A 20,149-nucleotide genomic window follows, 5' to 3' on the forward strand; every position below is an offset into this window, starting at 1 on the left:
AATTGTCACTCAATTGTGGGGCGTCCAAAATCTGTGCACCTTTGTCTCAATGGGGGCTGATGGAGGGGGCTTCTACTTCTACCTGCAAACCCCAATATTCTGAGGTGTTCAACAAACTATCAGAGAGGGGTTGTGGGTTAGGTAAATTCCGGGCTGAAGATATTCCTTTGTCCACTTTATATCCCAGATTGGCCTCTGGAATGAGAGACCTGGTAAATCGGCTCCAACGACCAAACATTGGGAAAGGGGAAGAAGGAACAAATAAGGACCATCAATGGCCTACAGATGAGACTGGGAGAAACAAATTGAACCTTATCAAATTAGAACAAAAAGCCTGCTGGACACGGATTAACGGATTTGTTTGAACAGGTCTAATATGTTGACAATTTTTGCAGATACCGGCTCTGGCATTAGTGGGCTCTAGAGACATACAGAGAGTAGATTGTCCAGCTAAAAACCAATTAGACATGAGTATTATGTTTATTGACTCTCTTTTGGTAAAGGAACTTACTTTTACTCAAGAGGCTTTAAGGAACCTAGGCTTTGAAATTGAATTTAGGACATACATGTAAGGGGACATCTCGAATGTAAAAGAAAAGCATACTGGGGGGAGACCTCCATAGATAAACACATGGGCAATGGGCAAGGTAAAGTACGAACAGAGAAGGTGCGGAGAAAAGAAATTGACTGGGCCGCAGTAATCTCAACCCTGTGGCAGAAACTGGTACCATAAGCAAAGTGCCAATGTGGGAGGGGATTATAAAAATATCTGTTGCTCCCTAAAGTCATGGAACACTAGAGGGAACCAACATGTGTTTACTAATCCTGACTGCTTGGCTAATTTGAGAGAGGCAAATTGTATATGTCTTCAAGAGACATGGATGACCTCTACTCCCACCTTGGATGGCTACAAGATATTCATCCAACCTGCGAAAGGAAATACTGTGGGATGGTCATCGGGAGGACTACTGATAGCAATTGAGAACACTTTGAGCCTTGGTGTCACAATTGTGGAAGATTTCCTGTTTGGGGCACTGGGGGTTGACCTAATTTCTGGGGACCTTACCTTTACAATTCTGGTAGTAAACATATATTTGCGTAATGGAATCTCTCCAGTGGAGGTCTTTGTTGAGAAGGTCTGTTATGTGATCTATGAGTGGGCTAAGAAGTATGAGAATGGGCGAATTCCTTTGATTGGAGACTTGAATGCAGAATGTGTTTTCAACAAGCCACCATGGGAAATCTGTAACATAGACACTGATCAAAGGGAGAAAGAATGGTAAAATCTGGTATGTGGCTCTTGGGAACTTGAGCCTCTTACCATTGGTGGGCCCTAAGAATGATGAAGACAGTGTGAAACTATGGCACACGTGGCATAGAGGAACAAGCTCCTCGATATTGGATTATATTTATCCTGATTATCATCTAAGGAACTGCTGTACTAATTTCTCGGTCACCAGGAATACTTGGAGTTTCTATTGAAACTATGATTGCAGATTTTTCCACAATGACAAAAGGAAGAGGGCACATTATTAGGCACAATCATTGTTACAATGAGGATATAGCCTTTGCTAAAACGGTGATGAGAAGAGATATACGTAATATTGGAAGGTCTGTGCAGGATGAAACTGTCCGAAAAACGATGACTAGGTTGGGAAAACAGAAGTTTAAAAACATCTGTAAAGGTATTAAATGCCAGCTTCTACAACAAAATAGATGCCAAAGTCATGCTGGGAACATTAATTAAGGATAAAGTTAGTGTCTTTTGGTCACTGGTCAATGGACAAGTCCCTAAGTATGTTGTATCTCAGCTGAATCCGATGTCAGAATCGGAATGGATTGAGTTTTTGGCAAAAGGTTTGGAGATCCAATTAATGAATATGGGGAAATTGGAAATGAAAACTTGATTAATTCAGAATATGAGAAATGGGACCCCCCCCCCACCCTTGAGGTCGGGACAGTCTGGGATTTAATAACTAAATGTAAAGGGTCACGAGCACCAGGACCCAACTGTCTTACTAACAAAACCTTTAAGGCTGACTCAAATCTTTGGGCAAACTTCTTGCTCTATGTATTTAGGGACATATTTTGGACAAGTATCACCCCAGTATCATGGAGCACAGCCCATGTTGTTCCCATCTTCAAGTGCAGGAGTAGGTCCAATCTGAAAAATTATCGGCTGATATCTATAATAGATGCAGACTGTAAAATCTTCCCTTCTCTACTGTCTTGCACCTGGAGGAATGGGCAAAAAAATCCATCCACTTAGTGAATTCCAAACTGGGTTCCGAAAGGGCCACTCAACGAACATCAATGGGCTCACCCTCAAATGCATTCAAGAGGATTCATGGAGAGAGACGAAGGGCTGTACCTTTATGGCCTCCATGGACCTCTCAGCTGCATTTGATTGCGTGAACCGCAGCAAACAATGGAAGAAACTGGCAACCTGGGGTCTGCGATGGGTCTCTTGAGACTCTTTGAAGGACGATATGCCAACTGTGGTTTTCAGGTGTGTTTGAGTCAGAAAGGAGACATGTCGACAAGAATCCGATCTTATTGGTGGGTTAGACAGGGGCCCGTTTTGGCACCATGGATCTTCAATCAATACATTTCAGATGTGGCTGTAAGCCTTATGAATGAAGGGTTGGCGGCTCCGAGAATAGGTCAAAATAAAATCGTTTGGTTGGCATACGCGGATTACTTCCTGATCTTTGATGGTACTAAGGTGGGTTTGCAACGCCTGATCGATATTTTCTCCAAATATGCAACAGAAAATGGACTTGTCATAAATCCAAATAAAACTAAAATCTTGGCATTTACTAAAGCACCATGAAAGAATTATCATCCAATTTGGCATATTGAAGGAACCTCAGTGAGCAAATCCACCAGTGTTACATATCTGGGATTCCATTTCTGGTCACACAGGGGGGGGTAAATCCCATAGGGAGATCCTCTCAAATAAGGTTACGTTTTTGGAATCTCAGATTGTTAAGATTGATCGGAAATTCGGTAGGTTCTCCTTAAAACCTGCACTAATGTTCTTTGAGGGCAAGAGTGTACCTAAATTGGTATATGGTCTGGAACTTGTTTTTACTGGTATGATTGAGTTAAATCTGAGGAAAATCGAGGGAAAAATGTGGAGACGGATCCTTGGTATGCCTAAAGCCTTGCCGCTAGCGGCGATCAGATATGAGCTAGGATATGTTTCACTTTGGGCCTGAGTACAGTGGAGGCTATTAAGATTATATTCGAAAATTGTGGTCCCTACATCGTAAACCATTTATGAGTTTATGGAAAATAATATAAACAGCTCACTGTACTTATTAGAACTTAAGAATACATGTGAAACAATCCTTCAAAAACTAGGTACCTATCTGGTTAGTAATCCATTGCTAACCAGAAAACTGCTGTTTGAGCAGGATTGGATCGCAACCACTAAATCTTTCCACTCATATTCCTCAATGAGTCATTTGGCCCATGAACATAAGTGACAAGGATCCCTCTCTAAAATATTGTTCCAATTTCCATACCGAGGCTATCAGGGGCTATTGCTGAGGTTGAGATGGAATATCCTGTCAACCAAAGATATATTGTTAAGAAGGAAACAAATATCTCCTGAGGAATCGGAGTGTAGGTTTTGTCATTCTTTGCCAGAGTCCATGAAACATTTTCAGGCCGATTCATGGAATTAATGTGCGCCGAAAATTCCGACGCAGAGGTGCCAAAACGTGCGAATCGCAGTGCAAGTGCGAAAATCGCAGGGAAACCAGCGCACATCGATTCATGGAAGTCCGTGCGCGAGAAAAATATTGGATGTGTGCTGAAAAAGTGCGCGGCGCACGCCAGCGCACAGGTCATCCAACGGTGTGCGCCACGGCCACAGCGAAATCGCACATAACGCGGTGCACATAACAAAAGTAGGCGGAACACGGGGCGGAACACTCGGAATGGGGAACAACACGTGAAAATATGGGCGTCACGGGGGAAGTACAGGAGGAAAGTGCGCGGAACGCCCACACGCTCGCCTACAACTCGTATTCATGGAATCGAATAGGGCAAACCAGCGCACGAGCAAAGACGTGCACAGGGCCAAACAAGTCCGCCACAAGAAAGCAGGCGGTAGCGTCCCTGCGCCTGAAATAAATGTGCGCCAAAATGTGCGCTAACAAAAAGCACCTATATACAGCTATGATGAATGATCCATACTGTGGCCCTCTAGGACAAATGAGGTGCAAAGGGGTACCGACAAACACGGACACCCGCTGTGTGAAAAATAGTGTGTGCGTGTATTTCGGGGTGCGCGGGAAGTTCCACACGCGATTGGCCTGGGTACGTGTATTTCGGGGTGCGCGGGAAGTTCCACACGCGATTGTCCTTGGTACGTGTATTTCGGGGAGCGCGTGAAGTTTCACACGCGAATTTGCAGGGTACGTGTATTTCAGGGTGCGCGTGAAGTTCCACACGCGATTTCAGCAGGGTACGTGTACTCCGGGTGCGTGGGAAGTTCCACACGCGAATCCAGCAGTGTATTTCGGAGGTGCCGGGGAGTACTACACGTGAATTGGCCGTGTGGGTCCTCCCAGGTGTTCCCTCTACACCCTCCACGGCCCCTGCAGGCGGCCCACACCACAGGGGACTACCCTGCACCCCTGCTCATGTCCCGCAGGCAGCCCATCCACCATGGGCATGCCCCCCAGCCGACCCACATGTCACCTTGCACTACTGCCCACCAACGCATGTCTTCCAGCACCCCCACCCCCCAGCATCCAGGGGCACCCTCCACCAGGCCCCCACTCATGTCTCCCACGCCCCCCACCCCCCAGCAGTCAGGGGCACCCTCCACCAGGCCCCCACTCATGTCTCCCTGCACCCCCACCCCCCAGCATCCAGGGGCACCCTCCACCAGGCCCCCACTCATGTCTTCCAGCACCCCCACCCCCCAGCATCCAGGGGCACCCTCCACCAGGCCCCCACTCATGTCCAACTCATGTCTCCCTGCACCCCCACCCCCCAGTACTGTGGGGCACCCTCCACCAGGCCCCCACTCATGTCCAACTCATGTCTCCCTGCATCCCCACCCCCCAGCAGTCAGGGGCACCCTCCACCAGGCCCCCACTCATGTCTCCCAGCACCCCCACCCCCCAGCATACAGGGGCACCCTCCACCAGGCCCCCACTCATGTCCAACTCATGTCTCCCTGCACCCCCACCCCCCAGCAGTCAGGGGCACCCTCCACCAGGCCCCCACTCATGTCTCCCGGCACCCCCACCCCCCAGCATCCAGGGGCACCCTCCAGCAGGCCCCCACTCATGTCCAACTCATGTCCCCCTGCATCCCCACCCCCCAGCACTGTGGGGCACCCTCCACCAGGCCCCCACTCATGTCTCCAAGCACCCCCACCCCCCAGCAGTGTGATTGTCCTGGGTACGTGTATTTCAGGGGTGCGCGGGTAGTCTTACACCCGATTTCAGCAGGGTACGTGTATTACGGGTCCATGTGAACTTCCACACACGATATCTGCAGGGTATGTGTATTACGGGTCAGCGTGAACTTCCACACGCGATTTCAGCAGGGTACATGTATTACGGGGTTCGCGTGAACTTCCACACGTGACTGGGCCTGGGAGAGTGGGGAACGTGTATTCCTGGGGTGGGCGGGAATATTTACACGCGACTGGGCCTGGGAGAGCGTGTTACGTGTATTCCTGGGGTGGGAGGGAAGATTTACATGGTCGCCTACAACGCACCAAAACAAAGGTCCAATCCGGAAACACGTACGCCAGCATGAAGCAGGCGCACGTCCCGCGCAGCATAAAAGTGTGCGCACACAACAAACACGCTCAGACGCCAGGATGAATATACCATTCCTAGCAGCAGTGGCCGTGGGATACCGCAGGAGGAGGAGGAGGATAGTCAGGGCCAGAATCTTTACACCCAGAACCAGCCTTTTTGGTATGCCTAATGACCAGGTGTATGGGAGGTACAGGTTTCCACCTCACATAATACTCGACCTGGTCAGTGAGTGGGAGGATGACCTCACATCACCCACCCTGTGCTCCCAAGCACTCAGCCCCCTGGAGAAGGTCCTCAATGTACTGCACTTCTTGGCTACCGGATCATTTCAGCGGACAAGTGCCATAGTGGGGGGGTGTCACAGGCCACGCAGTCACGGTGCCTACACCAGGTGTTGGCCATCATCACTGCACGCCCATCAGTCCGCAGGCACATATACCTGCCCAGAACACCTGCAGAAAGGCAGGCTGTCAGCCAGGATTTCTACGGGGTGGCACAATTCCCCAAAGTGCTACGTGCCATTGATTGCACCCATGTGGCTCTACATCCCCCCAGGGCATCTGAGCACATCTATAGAAACCGCAAGCACTGGCATTCCATCAACGTCCAGGTAGTATGTGATGCCAAGGAAATCATCACCTCAGTATATGCCAAATATCCAGGGTCCACCCACGACAGCTTCATTTACAGGATGTCAACCCTAAACCGTGACATGGAAGCTGGGCGGCATGGCGATGCATGGCTGCTTGGTGAGTATAAATGCCACAGCACACGCATGCATGACAGATACAGAGTAATGTCACTATCCCACTAATGATCCCCATCACCACCTCCCCAGGGGACAGTGCCTACCCTCTGAGCACCCACATGATGACGCCAATTCGGAACCCCATCACGCCTCCCGAGGTAAGATACAACACAGCCCATATTGCAACCTAGGGGCATAGTGGATCGCACATTCGGAGTGCTCAAGTCACGCTTTCGCTCCCTTGACCGTTCTGGCGGGCAGCTGTTATACGCTCCCCCAGTAGTGTGCAGGATCATAGTGGCAGCATGTGTCCTGCACAATGTTGCAACACGCCGGGGCCTGGCTGTGGACATAGTGGTGCCCCCACATCCCCAACCACATGCACGCCCGCTGCGCATGGGAGGGGAAAGGGCACGGGGTGAGGCAGCCCGTACGCAGCTGGTGGCTAATTACTTCACATAGAAATCACACCCTTGTGGAGTGCACACAGCCCTGGCACATACCATCTGACAATCAATGGTGACTCAATCTGACAATTATGATGAATGAAGGGACAGTCAACTGTCAGAACCATAGCAGCCTGATATTGTTCACCTGGAAGTGTCACAATGTGTGCATCCCTACCTACACAAACACCACCAATGCAGTGTCATCAAAAGACACACTTCTATGCAGCAGAAATGAATACCCACTTGCAAAATACAACATGAGAACAGTGCCATGTCACCCAACCCCTCCCCGGCACCGCCACACAACACACCATGGCATGTCATGCTATGTGAGAGCAAACAAATTAATCCCCACAACATGACACAAGTGTCACAAAGTACAGTGTCCCTAATGGAAACTGGCCACACATGAAATGCTCACAGTGATGCAGGACCAACAACACACATTAACAAATATTTAGCAATAATACTAATCACCTACACAACCTCCAACCTACCATAAACATGACAGTACGGATTTAAAAAATTGGTAGTCTCACTACCTGATAATGCCAGCACTTCGACCACTTCCAACTGTACAGTGTTAGCGCCACGCAAAAGTGTAGGTGCACTGCTTACAACATGGACTCCATTTCCAAAGTAGACCGCCTTGTGAAGACATGAGGAATGGATCTGCAAATTAGGAGGATGAGATGGAGGCAGAGGCACATATCAATACACCATGCAGTGTACAATACAACAACAATATGCACTAGGAATGTATACACAGTATTGACTACAGACTGCCCACACATCAAATGGGAGTCCAACGTCACTGTGTAAGTCAATGTCACTTGGGCACACCCTTTGCAAGCCCATGGAAACGGGAAGCAGGAGGGGTGTGTGTCACACAAACCCAAGCATCTAACCCAAATTCAGGACGGGCCTGCATGTGCCCAGCCACAATACAGCGTATGCCCACGGGAGCCACACAAGGCAACACACTGTAAAAAAAATCAAAAATCAAAAATGGCCATGTATGGGCCAGGGGGGTTGGGGGAGGCCACCCAGGAGGTCCGAGGACATGGTGCACACCAAAACCCACCTGTGTGGATTTTGGGGAAAAAAACACCTCCATGGGCTCATGGCCTGCACGGCTACCCTATTGTGAGAGAATCGCTGCTGTCGCTCTCCTCACCCTCTGCAGCTGCATCAGGAGGTGGTGGCACTATGGGAGGCAGCCCACGCAAAGCCCTAGTCTGGTCCTCCATGGCAGCAAGCATGCGGGTGTGGAAGGTCTGGTTCTGGAGGATAATCGTGCGGAGGTCCCCATGCAACAACTCACGGGATGCCCGGACCTCCTCCCTAGTTGCCTGCATCTCAGCTGAGAGCGTACGTGTGAGCCGCCCCAGCTGCTGTTCTGTCCTCGTTTCAGTTGAAGCCTTAAGCTCAAAAAGAGTCACCCTGAGCTGACGGAGTTCCACCCTCAGGGCTTCCCTGTGGCCCTGGGACTCAATAGAAATGGCTTCCCGCAGAGTCTCCAGTGCCGCCCGTCTGTCCCTGTTGGACACCAACATGTCCTCCCTGTGTGACTGGCATATGGAGTCTGTTGCCTGCTGTAGTTGTTCCATCAGCCTTTCTTGGGGGACAATGGAAGTGGCCACCCTATCCATGGTGTTAGGCGGAAACCTGTGCAGTTCCCTCTGGGACCACTGCAAAAGATTTAGGACTACAGGCGTTGGCGGTGAACCCACTTGGTAGCAGCCTGCACCACACAGATTCACTTGGTAGCTGTGGCTGAGCAGTCAGACTTCTCTCAAGAAAAGTTGAGCAGTATGTGGAGTATACAAAATAGGGCAATTCTTCACAGCAAGACAAGCAAACACGCAACAAGGCTTACTGTAAAGATGTCAAGGTATTTATTTATAACAAAACGTCTATGAAAAACACTAAGGCAAATCACGGCAAACAAATCAAACACAATTACTCTACGAAGTAGAAAATGATCAATCCCCCTAGCAAAATATCGACAACTCTAGGTTCTACTGGTATCACTTATTTTCAGTCAGAGGTGTATACCTCAACCTAGATGACACTCGAATATTAGTTAGGAAGGGAGAGAAAGAAAGATAGGCAGGTTATGAAATCAACACATTTCAATCCTACGCGGATAAAATGCAAGGCAGGAAGGCAAGAATCACAATAGATCATAAAGTTCAGAGGCCAGGCCCACTCGGAGAGAGGCAAGGAGCGATGTCCCAAAAAAGTCTCTAGTGGAGATGCATTCAAGTCTTTATAGCAAATTGTTATCGGCAGATTGAACCAGTTCAGAACAAAGAATGAGCAAAGCTTGGAGGCGACCCCGCGGAACGGAGAGGATTAAGACACCTCACTCGAACCGAACGAAAGGGAAGCCAGGCGGACACGGTACCTTGTTGTGGAGGGCAGCTCCGGCGGGGGCAGTTGTTCCTGGTGGTGGATGCACGTTGGGTCTTGGCCAAGAGTAGAGATGATCTCGTCGTCGAAGGAAAGTAAAGTCCGGTGCACCACCAGGGAAGAGCGCAGCCGCAGAGTGCTCCGTCACAAGGCACCACCTTTTGGTCGCGGTACAGGGGTAGTGGCTATCCGGTTGCCGAGGTGCTCTGCACGGGCAATTCGACCACTGCGTCCTGAGGCGAATAAAAAGCAAAGGGGACTGGTTGTTCCCACCAGTCAGGGGAAGAGACTCTCCGGCAGGGAGATCTCCTCTGTCGTCGGGAAGTGGTGAGTCGGCTCAGCAGGGCTCCACCGGAGGTGTCGTCGTTGCAGGTCGGCTCAGCGTTACCCTCGTCGGATTCTTAGGTCCTGTGGCGACTTCTGAAGATCCAGTCTCAAAAGCCCTGCTTTTATGCAGAAGACCCCCATTCATTCAGCCTAGCTGTCAATCAACACATGCTAAGTGGTGAGCGGGAAGGCTCACCACCTGGGCCAATCACTCCAGAGTGCGACCGGAGTTGGCAAGGCAACTCGGTCCAGGGTGCCTAAACCCCCTCCCTCACCCCTGTGGTAACCCAGACAGAATGGCACCACTTTGGAGGGTCTCTGTACAGAGCCTGCCAAAAGTGGAACAAAGGGCTCAACCTTTGGTTTAGGAGTCACAGAGACGAACACAGACGCCATTTTAAAAACCGAGTTCTGGCAGAAAATACCACTCGATAAACTTATTTAAGATAAGTAGATCGTTGGTACGTCAGAGATTAATGAGAAAAAGTATCAATCTCCAACAATGGGACGAATCCCATAGGGTTATGTTCGGGGTCGAACATAACAAGTAGTTTCCACTGCCACCAGCCAAAACTCGACGAGGGGGGACGGGACAGTGCCCCCTCGAGTAACAGATCCAGGAGTAATCGAATTACCCCTACAAGTACGTCCACAATAAGATGGTTGGTACTAGTTCTGTTAGTAAATTTAGGTCTAGTAAAGCCAATGGTGACTTTACATGCCCGGGGAGACAGTAGTCAGTCCCCGGGTATGGAGTCTATGGTGGGGGACCCGCTAGGGCGCCCCCGTGTTACGGCACGTAGGATGCGGTGTAACACACATAGAAAAACATATGAGACCCTATGGAGTAAAAGACCCCATAGCCCATCGAACACATTGATACTTCAAGGGAATTACACACATACATGTCCAAGAGTGGGAGAAAAGAGTCTCACTCTTGGCAGGATGGAAAAAAACCAACTCCAGAAATCCAGCAAAGCTGCTGGGGGACTCACTAGGTTAGGAAATTCAGCCTAAACAGAGAATTCTCCCTAACACATGGCCTGAGCCATCATCTCAGATGATGCTGCCTGTTGGTTTGCCATACCGTATATGGATTGCTCCCATGCGGTATTGCCAGGTGGCGTACGGCCACCGCGTCGCCGGGCACCACACCTGTCTGGGGCAAGGCGAACTGCGCCTTGCTGTGCCGGCACTGCCTGAGGCTGCAGGACTGCATTCCCCCTCTGATCTGCTGGCCCAGGAACAGGATCAGATGTTGCGGAGTGTGACCCTGCATCAGTAACCACCAAAGGCGGACCTACCAACACTGACATCCCCATTGAGAGTTCTACCCCTGGTGCAGGTGGGTTGGACAGTACAGAATCCCTCCCAGAAACACTTACCTGCGACCGCACATAGGTCTCATCATCCGAATCGACACCTGAATAGAGCTCGGGGGAGGTGCACCCAGAGACACCCCTTGAGATAATGGTCTGCAGCAAGTGTGGGTTCTCACCCACCACCACACCACGTCCCTCACTGGTGCCCGGTCGGGCCTGAGACCCCTCCTGGGTCTGCACCATCTCCACAACCCCAGCAGTATCAAGTGCAACATCACCTGCAAAGACATGAAAGAAAAGAAATGGGAACAGGCATTAGCACCATGGCACACAATTAGGGCTGAGAAGCAACAGAACCAGTACTTCATTGACACATGTCCCACATGACTATAACCCTCCCATGCATGTACCGTCACTGCGTATGAAGGGGAGGCAAATGGCACACATTGATGACACCAAGATGGAAGACCAACACATTTGCTGCATGCTGGCTAGCAGTGCCATCACACATTGGCCTGTGATTGGCATGTCCAATACACATACATGACACATGCCATCACAAAGATGGCATGTACCATAGCCATGTCACACATGTGACAATAGGACTGAGAAATGCCTAGTGAAAGTGGTGGAATGCAAACAATCAGCCTGAATGAACACAGAATAATACGCAACAATGTTGTGGCAAGATGACACTTCAAGGGCAACTGGCTTGAGGTTGGGCTAAATGTCTACTGTTGCCAGAAGGGATACTGCAATAACCAAATGCAGCTGCGCAGGATGTATTGGATGAAGCACATGGCTGACCCATACGACTCAGGCACACACACCCTCACCTAGCACTCAATCAGAAGCCCTCACACACACACCATGCACATGGATGACACACACATGCATGTGCACTCACCGGACAATGCCTTGTAATCTGGCAGGTCTCCCGCGCCTTGGATCTGTCCCTCCGTGACGTAGGTCCCAGCAACATACTCATGTGGAGTGAGTTCAATGTCCTCTGCTGGAAACCCACCTCCAGTCACTAGAGTAGCGGCATGACTTGAGGCCAGCTTTTTCTTTGCCCTGCGCTTCAGGTCATTCCAGCGCTTGTAGCAATCATTAGCTGTATGCCTCACGAATCCAAGGGCACTTATGATGTCTGCGATGGTCTGCCAGTGTGCCAGACGTTGTGCAGGTGTGGTTTTGCATCCTGCAGTAATCACCATTTTGCTGTCATGTGCGGACACATACTCCACAAGTGCATCAAGTTCGGCCTGATTGAAGCTGGGCTTCCTTGGCGGGCCGGACTGTGTAGCCGTGTCTGGGCCATCAGCCTGTACTGGATGAGCACTCTTCCTCTTCTGCTTGGAAGGTGGTGGGGATCCTGAGTGTCCTACGCCGCTCTGGACACTAGGGGCAGTAGCCCCGGTGGACTGTGGACTAGGAGTGTGGGAATGAACACTCACCATGGGACTTGGTGCAGGCATTAGCTGAAGTGTGATGTAGTCAGGGGGAACGTCAGCAGGATGGACTGGGACCGACACTGTCCTGGCTGGGAGACTCAGAGCTGGGGTGGATGGAGCCGCAGCTGCCCCTGCAGCCTCCCCACCCTGCCTACTCGGGGCAGCAGATGACATAGCTGCCCCTGATCCACGTGGCCTGGTGACACCAACGTGCACCGCCACACGCAGCCTAGATCTGCTGACCTGGAAGTCAGCCATGGTGTCACCCTGTGCCAGGTCTGGTGCCACAATGGGCTGGTCCAACAAGGGCTGAGCAGGGATGGTGTCAGCCACGTTACCCTCAACCAGGGGGCAGGGGGGCATGGGTGTCCTTGACTGGTCACCCACACATGGGGGGCTAGGGGCACCCTGCAAGTCCCGGCCACGTCCCCTACCGTATCCACCATGGCCACCTCTTGAGGCTCGGCCACCTTTGCCACCCTTACCGCGTGCTCGCCTCCCAACCATGGCACTGATGTTGTTGTGCGTATGGGAGTTGCAGTAAACTATTGTCCTGGACAATTGGGGGTTAAAAGGGTAGGGTACTAGCAGGAATTCATACCCTAGTGCTCTAGCAAGGCTGTATGTTACCCCTGGGGGAAGATGACGGGTCACGCAACGCACAGGCACCCCAAAAAAGGGAGATAATGTGCACGCAACCCCTCCTAGACCACGTGCGTGGAAAAATACACCTGCACTACGCTGTGGCACCCAGAAACACAAAAATGAACGTATGCGTGTCACACGCAGCCTAGAATGACCTCTGAAGGGGTACGCGACACACGGGGCAAGCACAGATGTTAAATACGTGCGCCACTCACCGTCTGCCTGGAAAAATAGCATGAAAAAGACGCGGGTATGCGCGTTGGCAACACCCCCGCCAAAAGAAGAATTGTACGCTGTCTGAGGAGACAGGACAACAGAAGAAGTGAACGCTGTTTGAGGAAACAGGCCCAGGAAAAAGACAAAAAGAGAAAAAGCTGTCAGAGGTAACAGGGAGTACGAACTTGGAACGCCGTGAAGTAAATCGCATGTGAACCGACAAGAAGTACAGATTTCACCCACTCGCTCTCCACGAAAAGCATGTACAAGGAAATGGCGTTCTACACGTACCTTTTAAACATGCCCACACATCCAGCGTCACTTCCGCGTGTACGCGCTAAGGCCCTATCCTCCAATTACACAAGCTGACACTCTGACGTGCAGTCATTGGACGTGTAACGTGCACCCGTGTACAGGGAAACGCCCGCATACGCATGTCACAGACGCGCATACGCGCTGAGGCCTTTTCCACCAATTACACGCTATGACACTCTGACGTGCTTATTTTTTCTACGCGCCATGGAAAACGCACGTGCGCGTAACGTCATAGACGCGCCTACATGCTGGGGGCCTTTGGGCCAATGAATTTGCATACGTGTGCTGACACGCTTACGCACTAAGGCCCTTTCCTCGAATTACACGCAGACGTGCTGGATTTTCACGTGCCAAATCACTCCGTATCAAGCTGGCCACGCATAAGCACACGGAAGACCACGCTCCTGCCCAGTAGGCTGGAATACTGCCCCCCAGAGCCCCGAGCACGCTCCCACCTGCCATCTGCTGCTGCCTGATTGCCAGCTTCCCACATGCCCTGCCATTTGCTGCCTGCACATCAGCCAGGGGTGCTGTTGCTGTGACCACCCCTGCTGGAACTGAAGACTCCCGACTGGGATTACATCGCTCCACAGACCTGCCCCAGGACCCAGTTGCCCACCCACTCCTGCCTCTGGGGTTGTCATGTCGGGCACTGCAACATCTGGCACCACTGGCAACCCCCGGCCAGAGAGGCAGAGGGGCACCAGCTTCACTGCCACCGAAGTTGGTGTCCTGGTGGAGCAAGTCCTGGGGCAGTATGATGCCCTCTTCGGAAGTTTGCGTGCCGACAAGGAAGGACGGACTCGGATCTGGACGGACATCGTGACTGCCATCAACGCGGAGGGGGTGGCAGTCCGACTATTCCATCATGTCAAGAAGCGCTGGGAGGACTTCAGGTCCAGGACCCTCAACAAGGCCCGGCGCCTCTTGAAGGCAGCGGATGCTAAGGGGTGCCGGGGCCACTTGTCGGAAGATCAGATGAGGGTCCTGGAACGCATATCCCCAGCGCTCCACGTCCAGGTCCTTGAGAGGCAGACCCGTCTGGAGTCGAGCGGTAAGTGTACATGCATCCTGATTGTAAGCTGTGCGTGTGGTGGTGTGCCAGTAGTGTGCAGGTTGCACATGTGTTTTATTGGGGCCAAGTAGGGGGGGGGTGTACAGGGCCGTGAGGCTAACACATGTGAGGGCTCTCATGTGTGAGACATGGATGGTGCTTGTGTGTGTAGTCTTGCATGCCAAATGCAGATGTGTGGGCACACATGTTTGAATGAATGTGTATGTAAGTAGGCATGTTCGTGATGTCACACATGGATGTTGGTTTCAGCTACATGTATCTGCACTGTGTACATGTGCATGTGTGTGTATTTGACAAGGGGGCAACAGTGATGCAACATGGATGCATGTGACACCGGGATGTGGAAGACTGATTGGCAGATGTGACATGGATGCCGATCTCAACACTGCAACAGTTGGCAGAGGTGTACACATGCATGCAAGTGTGGTGGTGTGTGTGCATGTGTAGTGCACTCCCTGTGTTGCATGTGATGTCTGGCTCACCTTTGCCTGCTCATGCTGTTGTATGTGAATGGATGGTGCTGGCTGTTGCGATATGGCTGTGGTATGGCTCATGTGTGCGAGTTGAAATGACATGTGTGTTGGCGATTGTGATGCCATGTCTGAGGTTTGCCAATGCCACTCATGTACGTACAACTGTCATGTGTGTATGTGTCCATTGTACAGTGCCCTGATGCCTGTGTTTTATTTCTCCCTGTCTGCAGCGTCAACTGATGAAGAGGGCGGAGAAGGTGCTGTGGAGCACAGCGGCAGGGATTGCACCGCCAACTGGAGACGCAAGGCCCGGCTCCCCTCCCAGGCTGTCATCTCGTCAGGGAGTGAGGAGTCTGGTGCCCCGTCCCAGGCCGCAGCTGCCGGGGGAAGGTCCAAGAGGCGGAGGTCGGAGTTGGATTCCTCGGCAGCAGAAGGGGCAGCTGGGACCCCACAGGGCCCAACGGGGGAAGATGGCACAGAGTCATCCAGGTTGGTGGGGGGGTTTGGTGGAGGAGGAGGCCGTGCAAGCGACAGAGACGGGGTCTGGAGGTGGGGATTCGACTGGTGCTAGTGGTGCAGTGCAGGACCAGGGACAGGAGGCAGCACAGGCCGCCGCGGAGGTGCCTGTGTGCAATCCTGTCCCTGATCCTGTCACTGCATCATCTTGCACCAGCAGGGATGCCTACGCCCAGACCCGTTTTCAGGCAGGGGATGAGTTTACAACAACTGGCCTTCCTTTGCCTGCGGACGTGGCTATCCAGGTACGGGTTGAGCCTGTCCTGACTGGTGTGGCGTTGCGTCAACGGGCCATGCGAGGTGACCTGCAGTCTTTTCATGAGGAGACTGCACGTCATCTCGAATGGCTCGTTGACCGGGTCGGCCTACTGGGACAGGTCACCCAGGCTGGATTCCTCCGTTTGTTGGAGCTTGTTCCGACCCCCTCCTCAACTGAACACCCTGTGCGCCAGTCGTCCTCCGTGCCATCTTTCCACCCATTTGTCACCTGGGTGCCCTGTGGAGCTGCCTCTGACGGTGCGGCCAGGCTGGTGGAGGACACATCCCTGCCACAGTCGGGAGTCAGACGTCCAGCAGGGGTGGCCACATCAACGACTGCACCCCGGCCGGTGGAGGATGTGCAGGCAGCAGGAGCCAGGGCTCAGGCACAGGCACAGCAGCAGCAGCAACGAGGTGGGAGCCATGATGGCTCGGGGCCTTCGTCATCGGAGGGGCAGGCATCGGCCGGAGGGGAGGAGGACCCAGGACGCGAAGTGTCTTCCGTGTGGCAGCGGTTGGGCCATGCCATAGATGCGGAGCGGCAGCGGGCAGAAGAGGCACGGCTCACGATGGTCAGGGTGGAGAACTCCATGCGGAGGGCCCTGAGGCGGGCCGAGTGCCTCGAGGCAATCCGCAGGGAGTTGGAGGAGAACATGTCGTCATCCCTGTGGACCCTCGGGGCCATGGAAGAGGACCGCCTCCGGGACATTGAGCAGGAGTTCGATGATGCCCTGGCCCGGAACATCCAGAAGTGAGCCGTCGGACTAGCCCGCTGACCTTGTAAATAGTTCTTTAGTGTTAAGTTTCCTTTCGGTTTTGTTTTGTTTTGGGGGGCTTGGACAATGCCCCAACTTCTTGTATATAGTTCTTCATTAGGTAGGATTTTATTTTATACGTTTCATTTAAAGGATTGGACACATGGACCCTGGATGTTCACTTTGTACATAGTTTGACAATGGATTTGGATTGTTGATTTTTCTTCCCCATGGATCAATGGTTTATTATTATTTTTGCACCTTGGATTTATTTTCTCAGACTGACACTTTGGAGACTTGCCTCTGGATTGCTTTTCATTTGGATTTCATGCGTCTTTTTCATTTATTGGACATGCTGGATTTCATTTATTATTTCCATTTTCTTCTGTTCCATTTCATTGCCTTGCTTTTCTGTTTAATACATTATCATTTGGTACTTCAATGTGTGCTATTCTCTCTTTGGTTTCATGCATGTCGCAATGTGTGTTTTTTCATTCACATGCTGTCATTGTGTGGGTTTGACGGATATATGTTGATGTGCAGACTAGCCATTTGGGATGAATCATGTGCTGGTGATTTCTTTCTGGGGTGGATGTCATACCTGGTGGTGTGTTCGGACTGGGGTGGCTTGGGCAGTGTATTGAGGGGGCTTGGGGGCCATGATTATGGATCGTCATGAGGTGTTGGGGGGACATGTATGGGGGCCTGCTGGCAGCTGCCCTGCACTGCTGGGGGGTGGTGGTGCAGGGGGACATGTGTGGGGGCCTGGTGGAGGGTGCCCTGCACTGCTGGGGGTGGGGTTGCAGGGGGACATGAGTGGGGGCCTGGTGGAGGGTGCCCCGTAATGCTGGGCGGTGGGGGTGAGGGGGACATGAGTTGGACATGAGATGGGGCCTGGTGGAGGGTGCCCCTGGATGCTGGGGGGTGGGGGTGCTGAGAGTCATGTGTGGGGGCCTGGTGGAGGGTACCCCTGGATGCTGGGGGGTGGGGGTGCTGGGGGACATGTGTGGGGGCCTGGTGGAGGATGCCCTGCAGTGCTGGGGGGTGGGGGTGCTGGGAGACATGAGTGGGGGCCTGGTGGAGGGTGCCCTGCACTGCTGGGGGGTGGGGGTGCTGGGAGACATGAGTGGGGGCCTGGTGGAGGGTGCCCATGGATGCTGGGGGGGTGGTGCAGGGGGACATGAGTGGGGGCCTGATGGCAGGTACCCCACAGTGCTGGGGGGTGGGGGTGCTGGGAGACATGCGTTGTTGATCAGTAGTGCAAGGTGACATGTGGCTTGGCTGGGGTGCATGCCCATGGTGGATGGGCTGCCTGCGGGACATGAGCAGGGGTGCAGGGTAGTCCCCTGTGGTGTGGGCTGCCTGCAGGGGCCGTGGAGGGTGTAGAGGGAACACCTGGGAGGACCCACATGGCCAATTCACGTGTAGTACTCCCCGGAACCCCTGAAATACAAGTACCCTGCTGAATTCGCGTGTGAAACTTCCCACGCAACCCTAAATGACGTGCAAAGGGGTACGCGACAAACATGGACACCCGCTGTGTGAATAATAGCGTGTGCATGTATTTCGTGGGTGCGCGGGAAGTTTAACACGCGATCGGGCCTGGGGGAGCGGGGTACGTGTATTTCAGGGGCTCACGGGAAGTTTAACACGCGATCGGGCCTGGGGGAGCGGGGTACGTGTATTTCAGGGGCTCGCGGGAAGTTTAACACACGATCGGGCCTGGGGGAGCGGGGTACGTGTATTTCAGGGGCTCGCGGGTAGTTTAACACACGATCAGGCCTGTGGGAGCAGGGTACCACTCACCGTCTGCCTTGCGTGTAGAACGCGTAGCCAACACCCACCCGCTGTGAAGTAATAGCGTGTGAACCCCAACGCCTGCAGAACACACGCACCGCACCACACGAAAAGCACATACAGAGCAATGGAAATCCATGTGGGATCTTCAAGCCCTGCCAGGGCAACGCCCGTGCGCGATACGTCACAGACGCGCTTACGCGCTAAGGGCCTTTGGTCCAATGGAATCGCGTATGCGTGCTGACGCGCTTACGCACTAAGGGCCTTTCCTCGAATTACACGCTGACGTTGCAAATTTTCACGTGCCAAATCACTCCGTATCAAGCTAGCCACGCGTAAGCACACGGAAGACCATGCTCCTGCCCAAAAGGCCTAATTACTGCCCCCCAGAGCCCCGAGCAGCCTCCCACGAGCCATCTGCTGCTGCCTGCCTGCCTGCCTGCTGCCACCGTGCCCTGCCATTTGGTGCCTGCACATCAGCCATCTGCAGGGGGTCCAGTTGCTGTGTCCACCCCTGCTGGAACAGAAGACTCCCGACTGGGATACCATCGCTCCACAGCCCAGCCCCAGGACCCAGTTGCCCACCCACACCTGCCTCGGGGGTCGCCATGTCAGGGCAAACACCATCCGAGACCACTGGCGACCCCCAGCCAGAGGGGCAGAGGGCCACCAGCTTCAGTCAGAAGGAAGTTGGTGTCCTGGTGGAGCTTGTCCTGGGGCATTATGATGCCCTCTTCGGATCATCACGTGCCGACAAGGAAGGACGGGACAGGATCTGGGACGACTTTGTGGTTGCCATCAACGCGGAGGGGGTGGCAACCCGCAACATCAAGCAAGTCAAGAAGCGCTGGGAGGACTTGAGGTCCAGGACCCTCATGAAGGCCCGGCACCTCGTGGAGGGGGGCCGGAGCAGCATGAGTACCATCCAGCTGAGGGTCCTGGAACGCGTACGCCCAGCGCTCCATGCCCAGATCCTTGAGAGGCAGACCCGTCTGGAGTCGAGCAGTAAGTGGCCAAGCATTGCTGAGTGAGTGGGCATGTTGCAGTGTGCTGGTTGTCTGATACTTGCCTGTATGTGTGATATAGGCCATGTACGCATGTGTGTGTGCAGGGACATCATGGTCATGCATGTGAGACCAGTAATGTGTGAAGCACACGGTTGGTGTATGTGTTTAAATGCAACATGGGGAGCCCTATGCGGAATGGACACATGAGAGCATGCCAGTCTCTGTTCCTGGACATGGGTGGGGGTGAGGGATGGGTGCTGATGCCATGTACATGTATGGTGTCCATGTCTGTGTGTCTGACCTGCGTGTCTGTGACTTGTGAATGCCATGGATGCATGACACATGTCTGTGACAATGTTCAGAATCACTGATGCAGCCTAGTTATCCTTGCATCCACTGTGTCTGGGGTATTCGAGTCCAGATGGATGAAAGTACGGTGAAGTGTGTGCATGTGATAGCCATGATCCATGATGCATGTGAGTTCAAAAACAACATTGTATGTTTCAAGAGTCCCTTGGACATGTTTGCTAATGTCCATAGCATGCGCCATGCCTGTTACTGCATGTGTTTTGCCTGCACTGACCC

The sequence above is a fragment of the Ambystoma mexicanum genome, chromosome 9, assembly GCF_040938575.1.
Source record: "Ambystoma mexicanum isolate Mex_15411 chromosome 9, UKY_AmexF1_1, whole genome shotgun sequence".
Taxonomy (NCBI): Eukaryota; Metazoa; Chordata; class Amphibia; order Caudata; family Ambystomatidae; genus Ambystoma; species Ambystoma mexicanum.